Below are 21,054 nucleotides of genomic sequence, written 5' to 3' on the forward strand. Positions count from 1 at the left end.
CCTAACAATACACCAGATGGCAAGCCAATTAGTCTTGTAGAACTTTAGTTGCCTTGTGACCTGAAAGAGCCAAAGCTCCCAAAATCAACATGGTCCTTTTCCCCGGGACATGCACATGCTAGCCACAATTAAAATGCAAACTCCTAATGCAAGTGAGCAGTTTATCAACATGCAAGCACTTTGTACCCATGTCAGCAGGAGTTTTATCAGTATGCACTTTATGCAACAAAACCTCTCCTTTTTCAACCACGTCTCTTATGAAATAGAACCTAACATATATATGCTTAGTTCTATCATGAAACACAAGGTTTTTGCATATTTGTATAGCAGACTGACTATCAGAATACACAGCAAGAATAACTTTTAAGAATTTAAGTTCACAGAGAACTCCCTTCAACCAAATAGCTTCATTCATAGCCTTTGTGATGGCTATGTATTCTGACTCTGTGGTGGAGAGAGCAACTATGTGTTGCAGCTGAGATTTCCAACTTATACAAGACCTACACACAGTAAACACATAAGAAGTAGTTGACTTTCTTTTGTCCTTGTCATTAGCATAGTTGGAATCAACATAACCACATAGCTCTACACCATCATCACACTTTAAAAAGCACAGACCATACTTTGAAGTATGTTTGAGATATCTAAGGAGCCATTTCAGGGCCTCCCAGTGCACTGGTCTAGGATTAGACATATATCTACTAAGGCAAGAAACAACATAAGCAATATCAGGCGTAATAGTAACCATCAAGTACATCACAGAACCTATAGCTTTGGCATAAGGCACCTTTTTCATGGCAATAATATCAACATCAGACTTAGGGCATATATCTATATTCAACAAAAAATGAGCAACTAAAGACACATAAGCAATTTTAGCAGAAGACATGTTAAACTTTTGCAAGATCTTATGCACATATGGTTCTTGGTGAAGGACCAGAACAGATTCCTTTCTATTCATTGATACCCAATATCTTTTGAGCATCACCAAGATCCTTCATGTCAAAGTTCTCAAACAAAGCAGATTGCGCAGACTTAATAGACTTAAGGCAAGGTTCCATAATCATCATATCATCAACATATAGCAGCAAGAAAACAGGAACTTTATCAAGGTTTTTCACACACAAGCATGCATCAAGGGTACTTCTCAGAAACCCAAGCTTCTGCATACAAGAATTAAACTTGATGTTCCTTTGTCTAGGGGACTGTTTCAAGCCATACAAAGCCTTTTTAAGCAAGAAAACATGATTAGGTACTTAGGATCAACAAAACCCTCAGGTTGTTTCATGTAGGTCACCATGCAAGAATGCAGTTTTAACATCCATTTGTTTCAATTCCCAATCAAAGTGAGCACATAAAGCAAGTATAAGTCTAACAGTAGTAAATTTAATAACATGAGCAAATATTTCAGTATAATCTACCCCCTCTTGTTGAGTAAAACCCTTAGCCACTAGTCTGGCCTTGTACCTGATGCCATCCACTTCAATTTTAATCTTATAAAGCCACATGCAGTCAACCACAGAGGCACCAACAGGCAAGGGAACAAGCAACCAAGTACAATTAATTTTCAATCAAAGTATTTCATCTTCCATGGCTTTGTGCCACAAATTTCAAAACTTAGATTTAAGAGTCTGTTTATAAGACTGAGGTTCATCCCCATCAGATTCATGCACATTAAAAGCAAGAGCAATTAAATTCACCAAACCAGCAAATCTGTCAGGAGGGTTTCTATTTTTCCCGACTCTATCTCTAGCCGGAAGGTAATTCTGCAAATCTGGACCAGGGTTATCAACATGAGCAGGCTCAACAATTTGGTCAACAAGGGCTGGAACAGGGTCAGGTTCAGGCTCAGGCTCAGGCTCAGGGGAAACAAGGCTGGAATTCCAGAAGTGCTCCACCTCACTTGGAGCATCCTTAGATGGCTCCACCTCAGTGAGAGTGTCAGTGAACTCCACCTCACTAGGAGGGTCACTGTCATCACTTGTTGGAGAGGGATCAGGGGCAGGTTTAAGACAAGGGAATTCATCTTCATTGAAAATAACATCTCTACTTATTGTGACCCTGAACCCAGACTTACCCCTATTCCAGATCCTATAACCCTTTACACCCTCAGAATATCCAAGATACACCCCTTTCTTGGATCTGTGGTCCAGTTTATCAGTTTTAGAATGAATAAAATCACTACATCTAAAGACTCTCAAATGGGATAAGGCATTTTTTCTACCAGTGAAAACAGACTCTGGACACTTCCCTTTGAGGGGAACAGAGGGAGATCTATTAGCAAGGTATGCTGAAGTCAGTAAGGCTTCACCCCAAAAGTTTTTGGACAAACCATTTTTAGACAAAAGACACCTAACATTTTCTAAAATGGTTCTGTTCATCCCTTCAGCAACTCCATTTTGCTGAGGGGTATAAGGAGTGGTCTTGTGTCTTTTAATTCCATACTTGGAGCACAAAGCATCCAATTGAGAATTACAAAACTCAAAACCATTATCTATCCTAATGACCTTAATGGTTTTCCAGTTTGATTTTCAACAAGATTTTTCAAGTTAAAAACTTTTCAAAGACTTCAGACTTTTGTTTCATTAAAAAACACCAAACTTTTGTGAAAAAAATCATCAATAATGGACAGAAAATACACAGACCCTGAATGAGTAGAAACAAAGGCTGGACCCCACACATCCATGTGTAGGTATTCTAACACACTTGACTGGTATTCTCAGTCATAGGTGTAGGGAAGGAGACTCTATGTTGTTTGCCCAGAACACAAGTGTCACAAAAATGAAGACTATTTTGAAACTTATTTTCAGGTAAAAAATCATTTTTCTTTAAAATATTGAGACATTTTTCACTCATATGACCAAGTCTGTTATGCCACAACATGGTTCTATCAACCTTGGCCACATTTGCAAGATTACTCAAACAAGCCACAGACTGAGCAGAACAAACATAGAGATTACACCTCTTAACAGCTTTAAACAAGCACATAGCACCCTTGCATATCTTCATAACCCCCTGTCCCCATCTACCCATGGTTCAGGAAAGTAGGTTATAACACAAGTCAGGCACATATCTCACATCTTTCAAATTAAGCACATAGCCATTACAGAATTTCAAACACACAGAACCAGTACCAAGAATTTGGTACTTCTTATCATTTGCCATTGATACTTTTATCAGAAAATACATTTTTGAAATGATAGATATGAAAGGTGCATCCAGAATCAATTAGCCAATCACTACTGGTAAAGGAACACTCAGGGGCAGTGTTGACAGAAAACAGATTATGGTTCATAAAACACACACCATCAGAACCATTATCCTTAGCCAGATTAGCAACAGACTCTAACTGGTTGTTATTATTGTGGTTTCTACCTTTCTTGGGTCTGGTGCATTCTTTTTTATAGTGACCCACTTCACCAAAATTAAAACACTTCCTTTTAGCTTTAGGGTCTTTGCCTTTAGAATTAGACCTGTCTTTACCTTGTTTCTTACCATTCTCATTATAGTTCTTGCCATCCCCTCTAGATTGAGATTTCCTCTAACATTTAAGGCCTTTGTTTGATAAGATTTACTGTCAGAGTTTTCTTTAAGTTCAATTTCCTTTGATTTTAAAGAACTGATTATAAGGTCTAGAGGGCACTATCCCTGCCATACTTAATAGCAGCCTTAACATCACTGTATATGTCAGGGATAGCATTCATGAGGGCAATGCTGGTATACTCATCAATAGTTTTGTCCTTAGACCTTTTAATGTCTTGGACAAGTTTTTGAAAACGGTCAATATTATCACATATGTCCTTAGTAAGATCCAATTTGAATTTAAACAGTTTTTCAAGAAGATACATCCTACATGACATAGAAGTTTCAGTAAACAGAGTATCCAGCTTTATCCACATCTCAGCAGCAAACTCTATAGTTCCAATCTTTCTAATCACAGAATCAGAAAGGTTGAGAATTATAGTGGATCTAGCTAATTCATTCATTTCAGCCACTTTCTAAGCAGGTTCAATATTAGGGATAGTCCCTTCAACTGCTTTGAAAACTTTTTGTTGAATCAAGATACACTTAACTTTTTGTTTCCAAATTACAAAATCATTTTTCCCATTAAAAGGGACAATACCAACTGGCTGAGTCATTTTATAGAAAAGTTTTACACACAAAAGAACTCAACACAAGTAAAGCACAAATATGCAGGGATTTTTCATGCAAGAGTTCACAGATGCAGTTTACAGCAAGCACACACACACAGAAAACAATCTCAAAGTGATCCCAGACACACAGATCAAGTCCAGAAAGAGTTCCTCCCTATCTGTCACGTGTACCACGGCAAGAGGATTTTCCAGTTCGCAATCACCCAATGTATGGGGCGCAGGGGGTCACTCAAGGCGGTTAAGAGATAGGTAATTCACTCAAGACACAAAGCTAGAGCTCTAAGATACACACTTTGAGAAACTGACAGAGAAAGCAAGAAAGCAACGGAAGCAGTAAAGCTGTAAACACCAAGATCATGCAGAAAACAAGAGCAAGTAAGCCTAGACCGCGGCCAGCGGTGACTACCAGAAACAACTGCCCACACCTAAAACTAGAAAGCTGTAAAAGTGTTAGGGTTTAAGCCAATATACAATAATGGGGTCCTAGATCAGGAGCACCTAACTTACCTCCGAACCTATACTGGAGGCTGAGCTTTACTATGACGAGCCCAACTCCTTTAATTTTTAGCGACCTAGCGTGTCACGGTGATCCCCTCATGGCTCTGATACCACTGTAGGGTCCCGGTGGTGCACACCCGAACTCCACATTAATATGATATTGTCCGCTTTGAGCAAAGCCCTCACGGTTTTGCTCTTGGGGTACTCCCCAAAAGGCATCATACTGATGGAGTTGAGGTAGCTCTTATATTTGCTTGTAACTCTTGTTCATTCTCTAATGTGGGAATTGTTTGCCCTCACAATAACTATATATAAAATTAAAGGTGTAAGAAATTTTAGCTTGCATCTGAAAAACATAGAATATTACATTGTTATCCTTCTGCTTTTAAAGTCTATATATTATTAGATCTTCAAATCCAATGATCAATCTAATATTTAGTTTGTCCTCTTACTTATTGAACCATGACCCAATATCTTCATCAAGTTTACTTATCTCTCTGATTTTTAAAATATTGGTATAAATTCAACAAAATATAAATTTGGGACACTAGCAAAATTAAAATTTACATGTCCAATTCAAATTTACTGGTCTCTATTTAGTGAACGTGTATAAAGAACATGTGAACTTTATAGTTTTAGTTAATATGGGATATTCTCACGTCACTATATTCAAATTTATTTCCTTTCTTGATTTTGTCCATCTCGATTACCATTACCATGTACGTTATTGTATTGGGCTTTTGGGCCCTAAAATATCAAATGAGCAATATGCTTCGTTTCCTCAATCCTGTATTTTGTAAAAATTTTTAAAAGATAAATAGTGATGTCTTATTAACGCCAAGAATGTTCATGCATTAAAAATATATATTATCTTACCACTTAATCCTAAACACACAACACAACAACTCTTAAAATCTGTACCATTATCCACGTGTAAGATTCACCTCGGAATGACGGGAGTACTTATTAGGTGGGTATGTTTATGCAATATTTAAGAAGGAACCTATTAGTTGGAAATTTGATTTATTAGTTTAAATAAAGGATATTTCATCCGTCTGCCTTTTAAAGACTCATTTCGACTTGTTAGGAGTTTTACGAATTGTTTGACTTTATAATAAAATAGTTAAATGGAATGCAACTTTTATTTTTATTTATTAATTTAGGCCATTAGCAATGGGGCGCCCTATGACGCGCCAAGTCATCAGTTTTATCCTCCTACCCCCACCTACAATGTGGCGCCCTAAGGCGCCCTATATGTTATTAATTTAAATGTTATATTATTATTTTGTTAATTAATGTAAATGTTTTAAAAAATGTAATGCAAACTAAATTAAAAAACACAACGATTAACTAAAAACATGCGAAGATTGCATTCATTAAACAAAAGTTACACGTTTTGAGTTGGCTAAAATCTACGCGGCCAACGAGCCTCCCCAAACATCGGACTCTTGGGACTTGAATCCATTTCGTAGTAATAATAAAAATTCGAGTTTCGATAGTGAAATCGTGAAATGAAACGTTAGAAATGAAGGTGGGGTAGGGGTATTTATACAAAAAATAAAAAACGCGTGCCATCGTCCGCCGATCCCGCAATGGGGCGACCGATGGCGCGGACGATGGCCTATCGTCCTCGTCATCGTCCGCCGATCCCACAATGACGCGGACGATAGGCCATCATCCGCTACATAGGGCGCGCCCTATGGATCGGCCGCGGACGAAGGGGACGGACGATGGCGGGCACCCACAATGGGGGCATCGTCCGCGTCCGAGGACGATGGACGTGCCATCGGGCGCCCCATTGCGGGTGCCCTTAATACTTAAATATGAGTGTAATGAGTATGGTCTAATTCGAGCGTGTGATGTCCACTTATTAACAAATAATCCAAAATGACAAAACTGTCGAGTTTTAACGGTTAATAATGGAGTAAAAAAGAAAAGAGAAAATTGAAAAGAATAGCACGTGATCAGAAGAGTGTAGATTGTTGGTGTTGGGAATTGTGGGGACCACTCAATGCATTAATGGCGTAATCGAAATACCACTTCCCCCAAATCCCTCTCTTTTCATTTCTCTATTATTAGTTTTAATAATTGAAAGCGCTAACTCTGACACTGACAACTTTTATTTGGCTCCTCATTAAATCCTCACGCGCAATCTCTATTTCTCTCTCAATGGTAACTCGTTCACGATCTCATCTCTCAAACGATAACTCGTCCCACGATCTCATCTTTCTCTCTCATTTTATAATAATGATCTCATTTTGATTCCAACTTACTTCATCTGTCCCCAAAGAATATGCATTTTGACTTCGGCACGAGTTTTAAAATAAAATTGGTAAAGTAAGAGAGATAAAGAGAAAGAGTAATTAAAGTATTGGTAGTGGGAATGAGTCTCACCTCATTAGAGATAAAAGAGTTTCCAAAATTGAAAACTACATATTCTTGTGAGACGGATTAAATATGAAAGAATGCATATTCTAGTGGGATGGAGGGAGTAATAATCATGTTACTACTGCTATTTATATTTATAACTACTGGTATTTGTTTTACTCTTTCATTGTCTTTTCTATCATATTATGGTAACATAATATTCTCCCATCTCAAGTGATTGACTGCTTTTCGGCACGTGTTTGGGAAAATAATCATAAATAGTTAAAGTCAATAAAAAGGAAAGTAATTAAGAGAATAATGTAGATATGACTCTCTTCTATATTAATCTTTCTCTTACTTTAATTTCTTTCCACTTTAACTATTTATTATCATATTCGCAAAACAACGGTAAAAAAGAAATCAATCACTTGAGATGGGACAAAAGGAGTATGATATTCGCATAATATAAAGTATACTATATATACTAATAGCATCTAAGGCTCTAAGCCTTTGAATTTACTAATACAAATTTTTCCATTAATATTATTCATACGAAGCAGTGATATAGGGCAACCACTATTTAGATGCATAACTATATAACATGAATTTAGTTCACTATAAGAGCGATTTAGTTCACTATAGAACCGTTTTAGTTCACAACGCAAATTTGAAAACACGAAGTGAACCAAAATGCTATTATAGTGAACTTAATATTTCACGGAGTAAATACTTCACTATAAAATATAGTAAACTAAATCGCTCTTATAGTGACTAAAATCGTTCTTATAGTGAAATTAATTTGTGTTCTCTAATATGCACTTAAGATTAATTATACTTTGATCATCCTCATTAGTAGAATTTTTTACATACAAGCACAATTAATAATTAAGATACTAATGTAATGTATATACTCTACCTAAAACATGGGTAATCATATCCTATCTCCTTGTATGTACTACTCCCTCCGTCCCGGCTAAGATGACACATTCCTTAGCCGGCACGAGATTTTAGGAGTTATTGGTTAAAGTGTTTAATTGGAGAGAGAAAATATGAGAGTAAGTATTAAAATAGAGAGAAAGAAAGATGAATATTTTAATAGGAGTGAGAAAAAGTAGTTGAGTGTATTAAGTGGAGAGAGAAAGTTTCCTAAAAATGAAATATGTCATCTTAGTTGGGACAAACTAAAAAGGAAAATGTGTCATCTTAAGCGGGACGGAGGGAGTATATATTAATAGTACTATTTTTTATAGATGGCCTAATGTATACAGCGAATATTAACATCTTATTTTAGAATTTGTTAATTCTAAATTGCAATGCTTGATTTACTGTCACTATTTTCATCGTCTTCGATATCACAAACATAAAATTATCGACGGTCAATAAGGCTATTTATGATATGGCTATGCTATGGCTGGGCTATTTCTGATGTGGCAGGAGGATTTTTAGTATTGATGATGTGGCAGGAGGAGTTTATGGCTGGACTATGGCTGGGCTATTGCTGGGCTATCACCACTGTGGATACCCTAAAGGATTGTGTACATGCAGCCAATAGTAATGACAAACAAAATAAGACGATAATTAGATAAAAAAAGACGAGCCATGATTGATTTGTTTGTTTCGTGTTTTAGAGTAGAGGCATTATTTTCTTTATTTTAGTTATCAAAGTAAATACTACTCCCTCCGTCCCGTGATACTCGCACGTTTGCTTTTCGGCTCGTCACAAAGTCCTTACACTATTTATAATTTAAAGTTAGAATTAATGCATTTAATTAATATGTTAGTTTAAGTTAAGAGCTCTTTTATTAAGTGATGTCTCATTACACCTAAAATTCTTTTTTAATTACACAAAAAAATCAATCCCAAATTTACGGCCTAAAATGAAAAGTGCGAGTAGCATGGGACGGAGGGAGTATTAAACTACGTCAGAAATATCACATACTTTTTCTTTATTTTAGTTATCAAAGAAAATACTATTAAACTACGTCAGAAATATCACATACTCTTTTCTTAACTATCTAAACTATTCTTTATCAATTAAATTTTGTAGTATTCAAATCGAGGTAGTGTGGATTGTAGTACTAGTAACTTAATTTGACATATTGTTGCCCCTAGCTACTCCACTAGGATTAATTTTAGCTGTGAATTACTCTAGTTTGTTGATAGCAGTCATATCTACTCAGTTCATGTAAACTTAGCCAAGTTTATCTTTAGAGCATCCATAATGGTCTAGGACCTCCCATAGCCCTCATATAGCCTTCCCACTGCCACATCATCCAGCACTAAAATCCTCCTGCCACATCATCTGGACATGCAACTGGACATCAAATAGCCCTCACATAACCTATCAACATCACTAATAACAATTATATAAATTTAATTTACAATTGTAGCAACATACGGAATTTAATTTACGAGATAAATACAGGAAAATTGAATAATACTATTAAAATTTCAAAAAGTACAATAATTAAAAAAAATACATTTAAAAAAATTACATAAATTTAAATAAAAACTAATGCCTTCCAATCCTCCGCGCACACAACTCTTCAATTAAATCCTTTTGGAGTCGAATATGAGCTTCCGTCTGACGCATGTCGGCATGTGCTTGGGGGAGGGCTTTTTCATCGTGAGGTACCCCACCTCGTACGTTGGCGGCGGCGACGCCGTGGCTTGGACCGGCTTCATCATCGTCACTGGCCCAATCAGTCAGTTGTACACCTTCATCTTCGACAATCATGTTGTGCATGATAATACAGGCGTACATTATATCAGCAATGCAGCCGACATGCCACAAACGCGTTGGTCCCTTAACTGCAGCCCATCGCGCCTGAAGCACACCAAATGCGCGCTCCACGTCCTTTCGCGCCGACTCCTGTCGCGTCGCAAAGTAGGCCTTCTTCGCATCTGATGCGCACCGGATCGTCTTCACAAAGACGGGCCACCTAGGGTATATCCCATCCGCCAAGTAGTAGCTCATATCATGCTGGTTGTCGTCGGCGACAAAACTGATGGCTGGACCGACGCCCTGGCACTGCTCGTTGAAAAGGGGCGACGAGTTGAGGACGTTTAGGTCGTTGTTCGAACCGGATATCCCAAAATACGCATGCCAAATCCACAGCCGGTAATCAGCTACGGCCTCGAGGATCATCGTGGGATTCTTTCCCTTGTAGCCGGTCGTGTAGAACCCCTTCCAGGCAGCGGGACAGTTCTTCCACTCCCAATGCATACAATCTATGCTGACTAACATTCCCGGGAACCCATGCTGCTCCCCGTGCATCCGCAGCAGATCCTGGCAATCTTCGGGGGTAGGCTTTCGGAGATACTGATCACCGAATACTTCAATCACGCCCTGACAGAAATACTTCATACATTCGAGGGCAGTCGTCTCACCGATGTGGAGGTATTCGTCCCACATGTCTGCCGAAGTGCCGTAGGCCAACTGCCTGATTGCCGCAGTGCACTTTTGAATAGGGGTGTGGCCGGGTTTGCCAGCCGCATCGTGCCTGAAGCGAAAATACAGATATCGCTGCTCCAAACCGTTAACAATACGCATAAACAAGTCCCGTCTCATCCTTAAACGACGCCTGAAATGGTTGGCATTAAAACGCGGCTCCTCTGCGAAGTAATCTGTGAACAGGCGCTGATGTGCAGCTACATGATCACGATCAACCACTAGTCGACGGCGGACAACTGGTCGTGGGCGAGGTACCGGCGGCTGCATATAACTCTGCATCCATCGATTAACCTCACGACTCGTATAGGCATCTAGCTCTTCGTTCAGCATACGCTCGTACTCATCAGCATCCCCATCACTACCACCACCACTACCACCAGCATTACTCATTTCTTAAATTGATCTTGTACAGAAAGAAAGATAGAGAGAGTACTCGTTAAAACAAGTGGTGCGAATGAAAATGACGTCCAAAGCGCGTATATATAGTGTTTTCGAAAAAAAAAATTAAATTCTGACGCCGATCCGGGGCCTACAATGGCGCCATAAGGATCGGCGTTAGAACCAGCGTCACCACACGAATCGGCATGGGTACGCCGAAATTGACGCCGATTTCGCCGACGCCGGTCGCAATGGTTCGGCGTCAGAACCGGCGTCGACGAAAAATCGGCGTCGCGGTTTTGACGCCTCCATTGCTGATGCTCTTACGCAAAAAACTATGAGTTTTTAAATGGTGTATTTCCCCTTCAATCTTCCTTGTATGTGTGGAGTATTATCCAATAAAAGAAAATGTATACATATTTTACAAACGATGCACAAAAAGTTGTGATAATTTTACTGAAGTTAAATAATTTCTTAAAACCTTGACAAATCAAAAAGTGTTTATAAATGTTTTTATTATACTCCTCAATTATCTAAAACTGGGACAATTGATCGAACCAATGACCCAATACATGTCAGAAATAGTGGGAAGAAATTCTCAAGCCGTGTACAAGCGGTACTCTAACTATTACAATCGAAAGGAAACTTGCAACAAAAGAGGAATGAAAATTACAACGAAAATAAAGCAAACCAAATTTATAAGTCGAGTCGAGGAAAACCCTCTTTCCGCAAGACAAATTACGCCCTGCTAGTGCTCACGGAATGGCGTATTGCCCCCAAAGATAAAACGACTTCCTCATAGCGTGTAGAAGCACCTCAAACCCGCTAGGCACCGGCGAACTTGATGGAGTTCCGAGAATCGAGCTAGACAATGCTCCTAAGATGCACACTATGATGTAGAGACCTTGAGAGAAAAGATAATGATTTCTTGGTGTGTTTTTCTACTTCAAGGTCAAGCCTATTTATATGCTAGGAAAAACAAGTGAAAGGTCTTGCAATTAAGGCACCTCATAAACATTTGGAGGTTACACCATATGAAAGGCCCAAGGCCTAGCCTTTTGACATTTTTACACGTGTTTTCCTACAATCCCCCACATTGGTTAGAGCGCTGCAAGCTCAAACCAACACCATACACAAATGCATGCATGCAGACTCTATGCTCAATTCTCGAGAAACAATATTGCATTTGGAATAGTAGTTTGTGGCTTTGAACTTTCCATAGTCAACACTATCGGGCATACCGGTGGCCTGGTGGACGTGATGCCTCGAACCATTCCTCCTTAGTGTACACCGAGACAATAATATTGACACAATATTATTTACAAACTCATCAGTTCTCACGTTTGTGTCCTTTACTGGCCATGGAACACCACTTTGGACTCATAAGTGATTCACATGTTGAAGTGGCCCACACTTCTTCACTTACATAGGTGATTCTTTTCCAGGTATCCTGCAATACCCACCCCCTCGAGGTTTCCAAGAATCATTAAAAGTCAAAACTTAGCCTCCTACCACATGCAGGTTACAACACTCAATGCTTTCTAAAGAATGGGCGAAGATTAAAAATCTTCTGAGTGTTACAACTAGATTCATATAGCTTCGTTTTCCCATTGAACCAAGCCCATGGGATCTCCAATCGTATGGTTGGGTTACCACTATAATGATCTTTTAAAATGTGGTTTTCAGTCCCATTCCTTTTAGCAATGTATGCATTTGATCACGGTTTAAACCTTTTGTTAACGGATCCGCTAAGTTATCAACTGACCTTACATAGTCAACTGTGATAACACCACTTGTGATCAATTGTCTGACGGTATTATGTCGCCGACGAATATGTCGAGACTTACCGTTGTATAAGTCACTATGTGCTCTCCTTATAGCTGCTTGGCTATCACAGTATATCACTACTGTCGGCACTGGCTTCTTCCAACATGGAATACATTCTAGAAAATTTCTGAGCCACTCGGCTTCTTCCCCTGCTTTATCCAATGCGATAAACTCAGATTCTATGGTGGAACGAGCAATACACGTCTGTTTCGTTGATTTCCATGAGACAGCACCACCCCCCACAGTGAACACATACCCACTTGTCGAAAATGAGTCTTTTGAATCAGAGATCCAATTTGCATCACAGTACCCTTCAAGTACTTGGGGATATCTTGTGTACTGCCGCTCAAAGTTAAGAGTATACTTCAAGTATCTCAAAACCCTACACAGAGCTTTCCAATGTTCCTTGCTTGGGTTGCTCGTAAATCGGCTCAGCTTATTCTCCGTACACGCAAGATCTGATCGGGTGCAGTTTGTGATAAACATCCAACTCCCTATGATCCTTGCATATTCTTCTTGAGCTATAGGCTCACCCGTGTGCTTACTCAAATGCAAGTTGGGTTCCAATGGAGTTTTAGCTGTCTCACAATCGAACGAGTGAAATTTCTTTAGCACTTTCTCAATATAATGAGATTGTGTCAGTGCAATTCCCTCATGATTCCTTTTAATTTTGATTCCGAGAATCACATCAGCTAAACCCATATCTTTCATGTCGAAATTTCTCTTCAACATATTTTTGGTTTCGTTGATAATGGCACTATTGCTGCCCATAATCAACATATCATCTACATAAAGACACACAATAACAAAACCGTTATCTGTGTTCTTAATGTAAACACACTTATCACACTCATTGATAGTGACCCGTTTGACAACATCACATTGTCAAACTTCAAGTGCCATTGTAACGGCGCTTGCTTCAACCCATATAATGATTTTACCAGTTTGCATACTTTACGCTCTTGCCCAGGCACAACAAACCCTTCGGGTTGTTCCATGTATATTTCTTCTTCCAGATCACCATTCAGAAACGCATTTTTCACATCCATTTGGTGAATCTCAAGATTGTGCAAAGCAGCAATCGCAATAAGCACCCGAATGGAAGTGATTCTCGTAACAGGTGAATAGGTATCAAAAAAGTCATGCCCTTCTTTCTGCTTAAAGCCTTGGACAACTAGGCGAGCTTTGTACTTATCTATAGTACCATCGAGCTTATATTTCCTTTTCAGAATCCACTTGCACCCTAAAGCCTTACAGCCTTCAGGCAAGTCTACTAACACCAAAGTGTTATTTCTCATGATGGATTCAATTTCACTGTTGATAGCTTCTTGCACCACGCTGCATCTGGGCCAGACAAAGCTTCCGCCACTAACTTTGGGTCACCATCCAACATGAAAGTTATGAACTCTGGACCAAAAGTCTTAGCAATTTTAACTCTTTTACCACGTCTTGGTTCTATATCCTCAGGACTTGAACTCGTCCTTTTGGAGGATTAGAACTAGTGGATTCATCCATCATTCTTTCACTAGAACGATCCTCCTGCTTCTTGCAAGGGTACACATTCTCAAAGAATATAACATTTCTTGACTCAATTGTTGTTCCTTCAGCCACGCCAGGCACAACTGACCTATGGACTAGGAAACGATATGCACTACTATTAAGTGCATGGTCAATAAAGATGCAATCGTCTGTTTTAGGGCCTATTGCAACTTGTTTCGGATGAGGCACTTCTACCTTCGCTAAGCACCCCCACACTTTGAGGTATGAATACGAAGGTTTCTTGCCTTTCCACAACTCATAAGGAGTCATATCCCTATTTTTTAGTGGAATTTTGTTCAGGATATGATTCGCTGTTAACACAGCCTCCCCCACATGTTCTGGGGTAATCCTGAATTAATCAACAAAGCATTCATCATCTCTTTTAGTGTTCGATTTTTGCGTTCAGCAACACCATTTGATTGAGGAGAATATGGAGCTGTGGTTTGGTGAATTATTCCACTTGCATGGCATAATTCTGCAAACGGCGCTACATACTCACCACCTCTATCACTTCGAACACACTTAATTCGACAATTAAGTTGATTTTCAGCTTCACTTTTAAAGTCTTTGAACGCTTCAAATGCCTCATCTTTACTTCTTAATAAGTAAAGGAAACAATACCTTGTGCAATCATCTATAAACGTGATGAAATACTTTTTACCACCTCTTGTTTGCACAAATTTCAAATCACATACGTCTATATGGATCAATTCAAGAGGTTTTGTGCTTCGCTCTACCGAATGGAACGACAGTTTAGCCATTTTGGCTTCAACACACACTTCACATCTTTCTTGTGAGTTAAACTTATCTACTTTTAGTAAATTAATATTTACTAATCTTTTTATAGCATTTAGATTTACATGTCTCAATCTATTATGCCATAAATCAGAGCTTTCAAGCAAATAAGAGGATGTGTCATCTTCCTTATTGCTTATTCCTTTTCCACGGTGAATGACCGTAATATTCAGCTCAAAAAGCCCATTCACTAGGTGACCTTCACCTATGAACTTTTCATTCTTGGTCAATATAACCTTTTCACACTCAAATTCTAGTGAAAATCCATGATTTACTAGAAGTGAGCCTGACACCAAATTATTTCGGATGTCTGGGACATGCAGTACATCCCTAAGGGTAAGAACTTTTCCAGATCTTAATTTTAGGAACACATTACCCACACCAACCACCTTAGAAGAGGCTTGGTTTCCCATACGTACTTTTCTACCTACAATAGATTTGTAGGTAGAAAAAACGCTTCTTTCAGAGCACACATGATATGTGGCACCCTTATCTACAAACCATTCATTTGGATTGTTACCATGGTTCACATCGGAGACCATTGCGACCATCTCGTGATCATTGTAGTTTATAACAACATGTTCAAATAATTTGCACAATATTGTCTCCACCAATAAGTACACAATTATATTGAACCATATGTGCATTGGTATATTCAACAACCCATGCATCCCAATTACTACTACCAAGTCTAAATTGGTCTTGCTTGTCAAATGACAAACGATAAACACAATTCTCAAGAGAGTAGATCTCAAGGAATTAACCATTTCGTAGCCCATGAACATTGGTACTGTTCGTTTCTTCATTCCAGCTTTGAATCTCATGTTTTCTCCAACTTCGATTGATATAACCCTGTCTTAGAAGAGTACACTAATTTGTCTTGCGATTGTCAGAAATAGTGGGAAGAAATTCTCAAGCCGTGTACAAGCGGTACTCTAACTATTACAATCGAAAGGAAACTTGCAACAAAAGAGGAATGAAAATTACAACGAAAATAAAGCAAACCAAATTTATAAGTCGAGTCGAGGAAAACCCTCTTTCCGCAAGACAAATTACGCCCTGCTAGTGCTCACGGAATGACGTATTGCCCCCAAAGATAAAACGACTTCCTCCTAGCGTGTAGAAGCATCTCAAACCCGCTAGGCACCGGCGAACTTGATGGAGTTCCGAGAATCGAGCTAGACAATGCCCCTAAGATGCACACTATGATGTAGAGACCTTGAGAGAAAAGATAATGATTTCTTGGTGTGTTTTTCTACTTCAAGGTCAAGCCTATTTATAGGCTAGGAAAAACAAGTGAAAGGTCTTGCAATTAGGGCACCTCATAAACATTTGGAGGTTACACCATATGAAAGGCCCAAGGCCTAGCCTTTTGACATTTTCACACGTGTTTTCCTACAATACATTATATGAGTTACTCATAATTAGAGAGACTATGTGATACCCTGTCTAGTCTTTCAAGAGAGAAAAATGAAATAGTGGGATTGAAAATTTTGATGGACGATATACTTTACTAGGGTGGATATTTTTCCATTAAACTTCACCATATGGTAGCTTGTGCAATTTTGGCAGTTTGTAAAAGTCAATGTGATTTAACATAATTATTTTGTCCAGCCCCTCTTTATATGGGCTGGAAAGATATATAGGTCAAACATCATCGTCAATTGCGTTACGAATATATATTACGTACAGCTTCATGTGGAAAAGGTTTCACCTCTTTCACTTTATAAAAGTTGAACGTATCAAATACGTACAAATTATTTTTTGATGAAATATGTATTATAGTATAGTACAGTAATATATTATGTTTGTGTCCGTATGTAGCTTGTAAAATTTAGGAATCAGATACCCACCTACATGGAAAAGCATGGCCTCCATGTGTCACACAAATAGCTTATATTGAATTCATAAAACCATTGTTCAAGTTTAGTGTGTACACAAATTATAAAAGTTTAAATTAAAGTGGAAGCAATAGACACAAATTATAAAAGTTTAAATTAAAGTGGAAGCAAATTCTATTGCTTTTTATCAACTGCTTTATAAGCCAGACTTTAATATAGGTAGTGCTCCCCTAAAGAAAGAAGAAAGAAGAAAGAGAATTGTCTAAGTCAATTTGTTATAGGGTACTTTGTTAGGATTCATAGAATTAGAGGATGAGAGGCATAAGGGCATCTACAGTGGCGCGCCACCTCGGCAGTTTTATCCTCCTACCCTCCCACCTGCAATGGGGCGCCCTAAGGCGCGCCCTATGCATTTTATTTTATTTGAATATTTAAATAACAAAAAATTGGGAAAAAACTTCATTTCATATATAAAAATTAATACATTACAATACAAATTAAAAAAATACGCAAACTTAACGACGGCGGTTACGGGTCCACACTTCTTCAATCATGTCGTTTATGAGTTGCACATGGTCTTGTTGGTTGCGCATTGAGGCCTGTCTAGCTAGAACCTCGTCGAAGCCCGATGGCAATCCTCTAGCGGGGGGCTCGGTCGCCGTGCTGGACGAGCTAGATGCACCGTCATCATCGTTCCACTCGGTGATGCTCTCACCTTCATGCTCGACTATCATGTTGTGCATGATAATGCACGCATACATGAAGTCGGCGATGATTTCCTTGAACCAAAGACTAGCTGGCCCTCTCACAACGGCCCACCTTGATCGGAGCACACCAAATGCCAGCTCGACATCCTTCCGCACCGACTCCTGCTTTTCCTCAAATAAAACCCTCTTCTCACCCATTGGACAGCTGATCGTCTTCAGAAAAATAGGCCCCCGATCCCGCAATGGGGAGCCCGATGGCACGGACGATGGCCTATCGTCCGCGCCCATAGTCCGCCGAGCCCACAATGGCGGACGATATGCATCAGGCGTGGGCGTAGGGTGCGGACGATGGCGGGCACCCACAATGGGGCGGACGATGGCGCCCGCGGACGATGGCACGCATCGGGCGTGCCATCGGGCGTCCCATTATGGGTGCCCTTAGTAGGGTTTGGAATTAATAACTCCATCTTCACCAACTTGTGTACTTTGTTAAATTAACAAATTTAAATAAGCTACCAAATAGGATTGACTATGTAACGTAGATAATTCTTCTATATCGAACTTCTCTCTTCTCTATAAAATGTATCTTTAGTATAGATAACGGTTCCATATGTACGCTTCTATACCACATAGTCATATTCCTGGCCTTATCGGATCCAGGATCCTAAACGGAGGGAACGGAATAAAATTTTATAGGAAGCTAACGAAGGGGAGAGGAGAGATGTTGGGAACTATCAAAGAGGGCGACAATAAAAATTCACGTCTGGGTCCATGGTAGCGAATCTCCCCACCCCTGCCCCCTTGATCCCCCGCTGCCTCATACATCTCCTAACTTGCACAATAATACAAAGCAAATTACTTGAAAGAGTGACGAAGATTGTGAGTTTTTCAAGATAGGATCCAAAAATAATATAAATAAAAATAGTTTATAATTGGAGACATAAATTATTAAAGAAAAGAAAGTGACCGCCAACCCAAAACACCAACCACCTCTCCCACTTAGTTAGAATAATAAAATCAATTGATAATAGCCTTTGAATCAAGTTTGGCAAAAGTGTATCCAACTCAACGCCAATTAATTCCCTATTTAACTCAAATTTTCATTTATCGTTTACCGATAAATTGGCAGTGGCAGTGCATGGTAATTTTCGCGAAAATCTGGCCCCAAATCTTGAGTTGAGATGCAAGTTCAGGAAAACAGATCGCATGAGATATTAAGGGATCTCATTTTCTCACATGAAACGAAAACGACACGTTTGCACTCTCTTTCAAAGGATAATTAAGCAGTGCGATTAGCTCAATCCCATGTGGGCCCCACCGCCACACCCTGATAAATCCGACGGCTGACAACACTCTTAATGTCATTTAGGATGATGTGATTGCTGATAGAGAGCAAATCACCAACTCATTGTCATTACTCGTCGTTACTATATGTATTAGAGCATCTCCAGCGTAGGCACCGGCACGTCGATTTTTCGCAGATGCCGGTGCTGACGCCGAACCATTGCGAGCGGCGTCGTCGAAATCGGCGTCAAAATCAGCGTGCCCACGCCGATTCTTGGGCTCACGCCGATCCTCACGGCGCCATTGTAGGCCCCGGATCGGCGTCAGACCGGCGTCAGATGGCAACCAGCATGATATGGACTACTACTTGGCGGATGGGATATACCCTAGGTGGCCCGTCTTTGTGAAGACGATCCGGTGCGCATCAGATGCGAAGAAGGCCTACTTTGCGACGCGGCAGGAGTCGGCGCGAAAGGACGTGGAGCGCGCATTTGGTGTGCTTCAGGCTCGATGGGCTGCAGTTAAGGGACCAACGTGTTTGTGGCATGTCGACTGCATTGCTGATATAATGTACGCCTGTATTATCGTGCACAACATGATTGTCGAAGATGAAGGTGTACAACTGACTGATTGGGCCAAAGACGATAATGAAGCCGGTCCAAGCCACGGCGTGGCCGCCGCCAAAGTACGAGGTGGGGTACCTCACGATGAAGAAGCCCTCCTCCAAGCAAATGCCGACATGCGTCAAATGGATGCTCATATTCGACTCCAAAAGGATTTAATTGAAGAGTTGTGGGTGCGGAGGATTGCAAGGCGTTAGTTTTTAATTTAATTGCATGTAATTTTTTAAAATGTACATTTTTTAAAATTATTGTACTTTTTAAAACTTTAATAGTATTATTCAATTTTCCTGTATTTGTCTCGTAAATTAAATTCCGTATGTTGCAACAATTGTAAATTAAATTATATAATTGTTAGTGATGTGGAAGGCTATGTGAGGGCTATTGGATGTCTAGTTGCATGTCCAGATGATGTGGCATGATGATTTTAGTGCTGATGATGTGGCAGTGGGAAGGCTATGTGAGGGCTATTGGATGTCCTATGCCATTGGAGATGCTCTTATGATATTGTGCTGGCTAACTAAGTTGATCCCTTCCACGTGACATGGAGTATTCCCTACTTCCCAACTAAATTAAGTACAATTTTTTAAATATTTTAATTAAGTTAAATCATTTCTATTTTACTAAAATTTAAAACATCCATTTATTCTTACATTAGACTATCATTTACTTTACTTTCTTTTTATCTCTCATATTTTTAATACAATTTCTTACTCTCCGTGTCTTAAAGTTTTGATTCAATTTAATTGAGACGGAGGGTGTATTATTTTAATTTTTGTAAAAAAAAAACTCAATTTATTATGACATTCCAAAAAAACTTAACTTTAATTGTGACGGAGAGTGTATTTTTGTTGTAATAAATAAGGTTTATTTCCCATGAGTTTACATATCAAAGTTTTGGGACAACATTTCATAATAATTGAGATTTATTTTTCATGTATCACATCCATTCGTAGTTCAAAGCTTTATAGTATATCAAAAAATTTATTCAAATACTTTTACAAATTTTTGATTAATTAAATCCTTAAAGTATTAGTACATTTTATTTCATTGGATCCTTTAATAATTTTTTGTTTACTTTAGGTCCTTATATTTTGATTTAAGTCATCCATGAATATTAGCTACATCTAATTTTGGTAATTTCTTTCTATAACAAAATGATCCAATTTTTATTAATAATATTGTTTTTTCTCAACATTTTTCTCACTTTACCGATTTTGTATTACACTTTATAGTATATTTTAAAGGTGTTTAGTTTGCAAGATTGTATCTCATAATTAAATTTATATTATGTTTGGTTCATGAGATTGAAATCCATGACTTAATCCTAAATGGATAGTAATGTGATAATTAGTAATCATAACCAACATCTTCCTAATAAATAATCTCACAACTTAATTATAGATTATATCTTAATACTCTTTTATCTAGTAAATCAAACACCATCTTCAAGATTATTGGGAATGGGTAGGAGGGGTATTATTTCAGCAAAGCCATGGAACAAAGGAATTTAAAAAGCTGAAACTTGTTCAAATTTACAATTTTATACCAAATCAAATTACTATTCCAAACAATATCAAACAGAATAGA

The sequence above is a fragment of the Salvia splendens genome, chromosome 6 (genome assembly GCF_004379255.2).
Source record: "Salvia splendens isolate huo1 chromosome 6, SspV2, whole genome shotgun sequence".
Classification (NCBI taxonomy): Eukaryota; Viridiplantae; Streptophyta; class Magnoliopsida; order Lamiales; family Lamiaceae; genus Salvia; species Salvia splendens.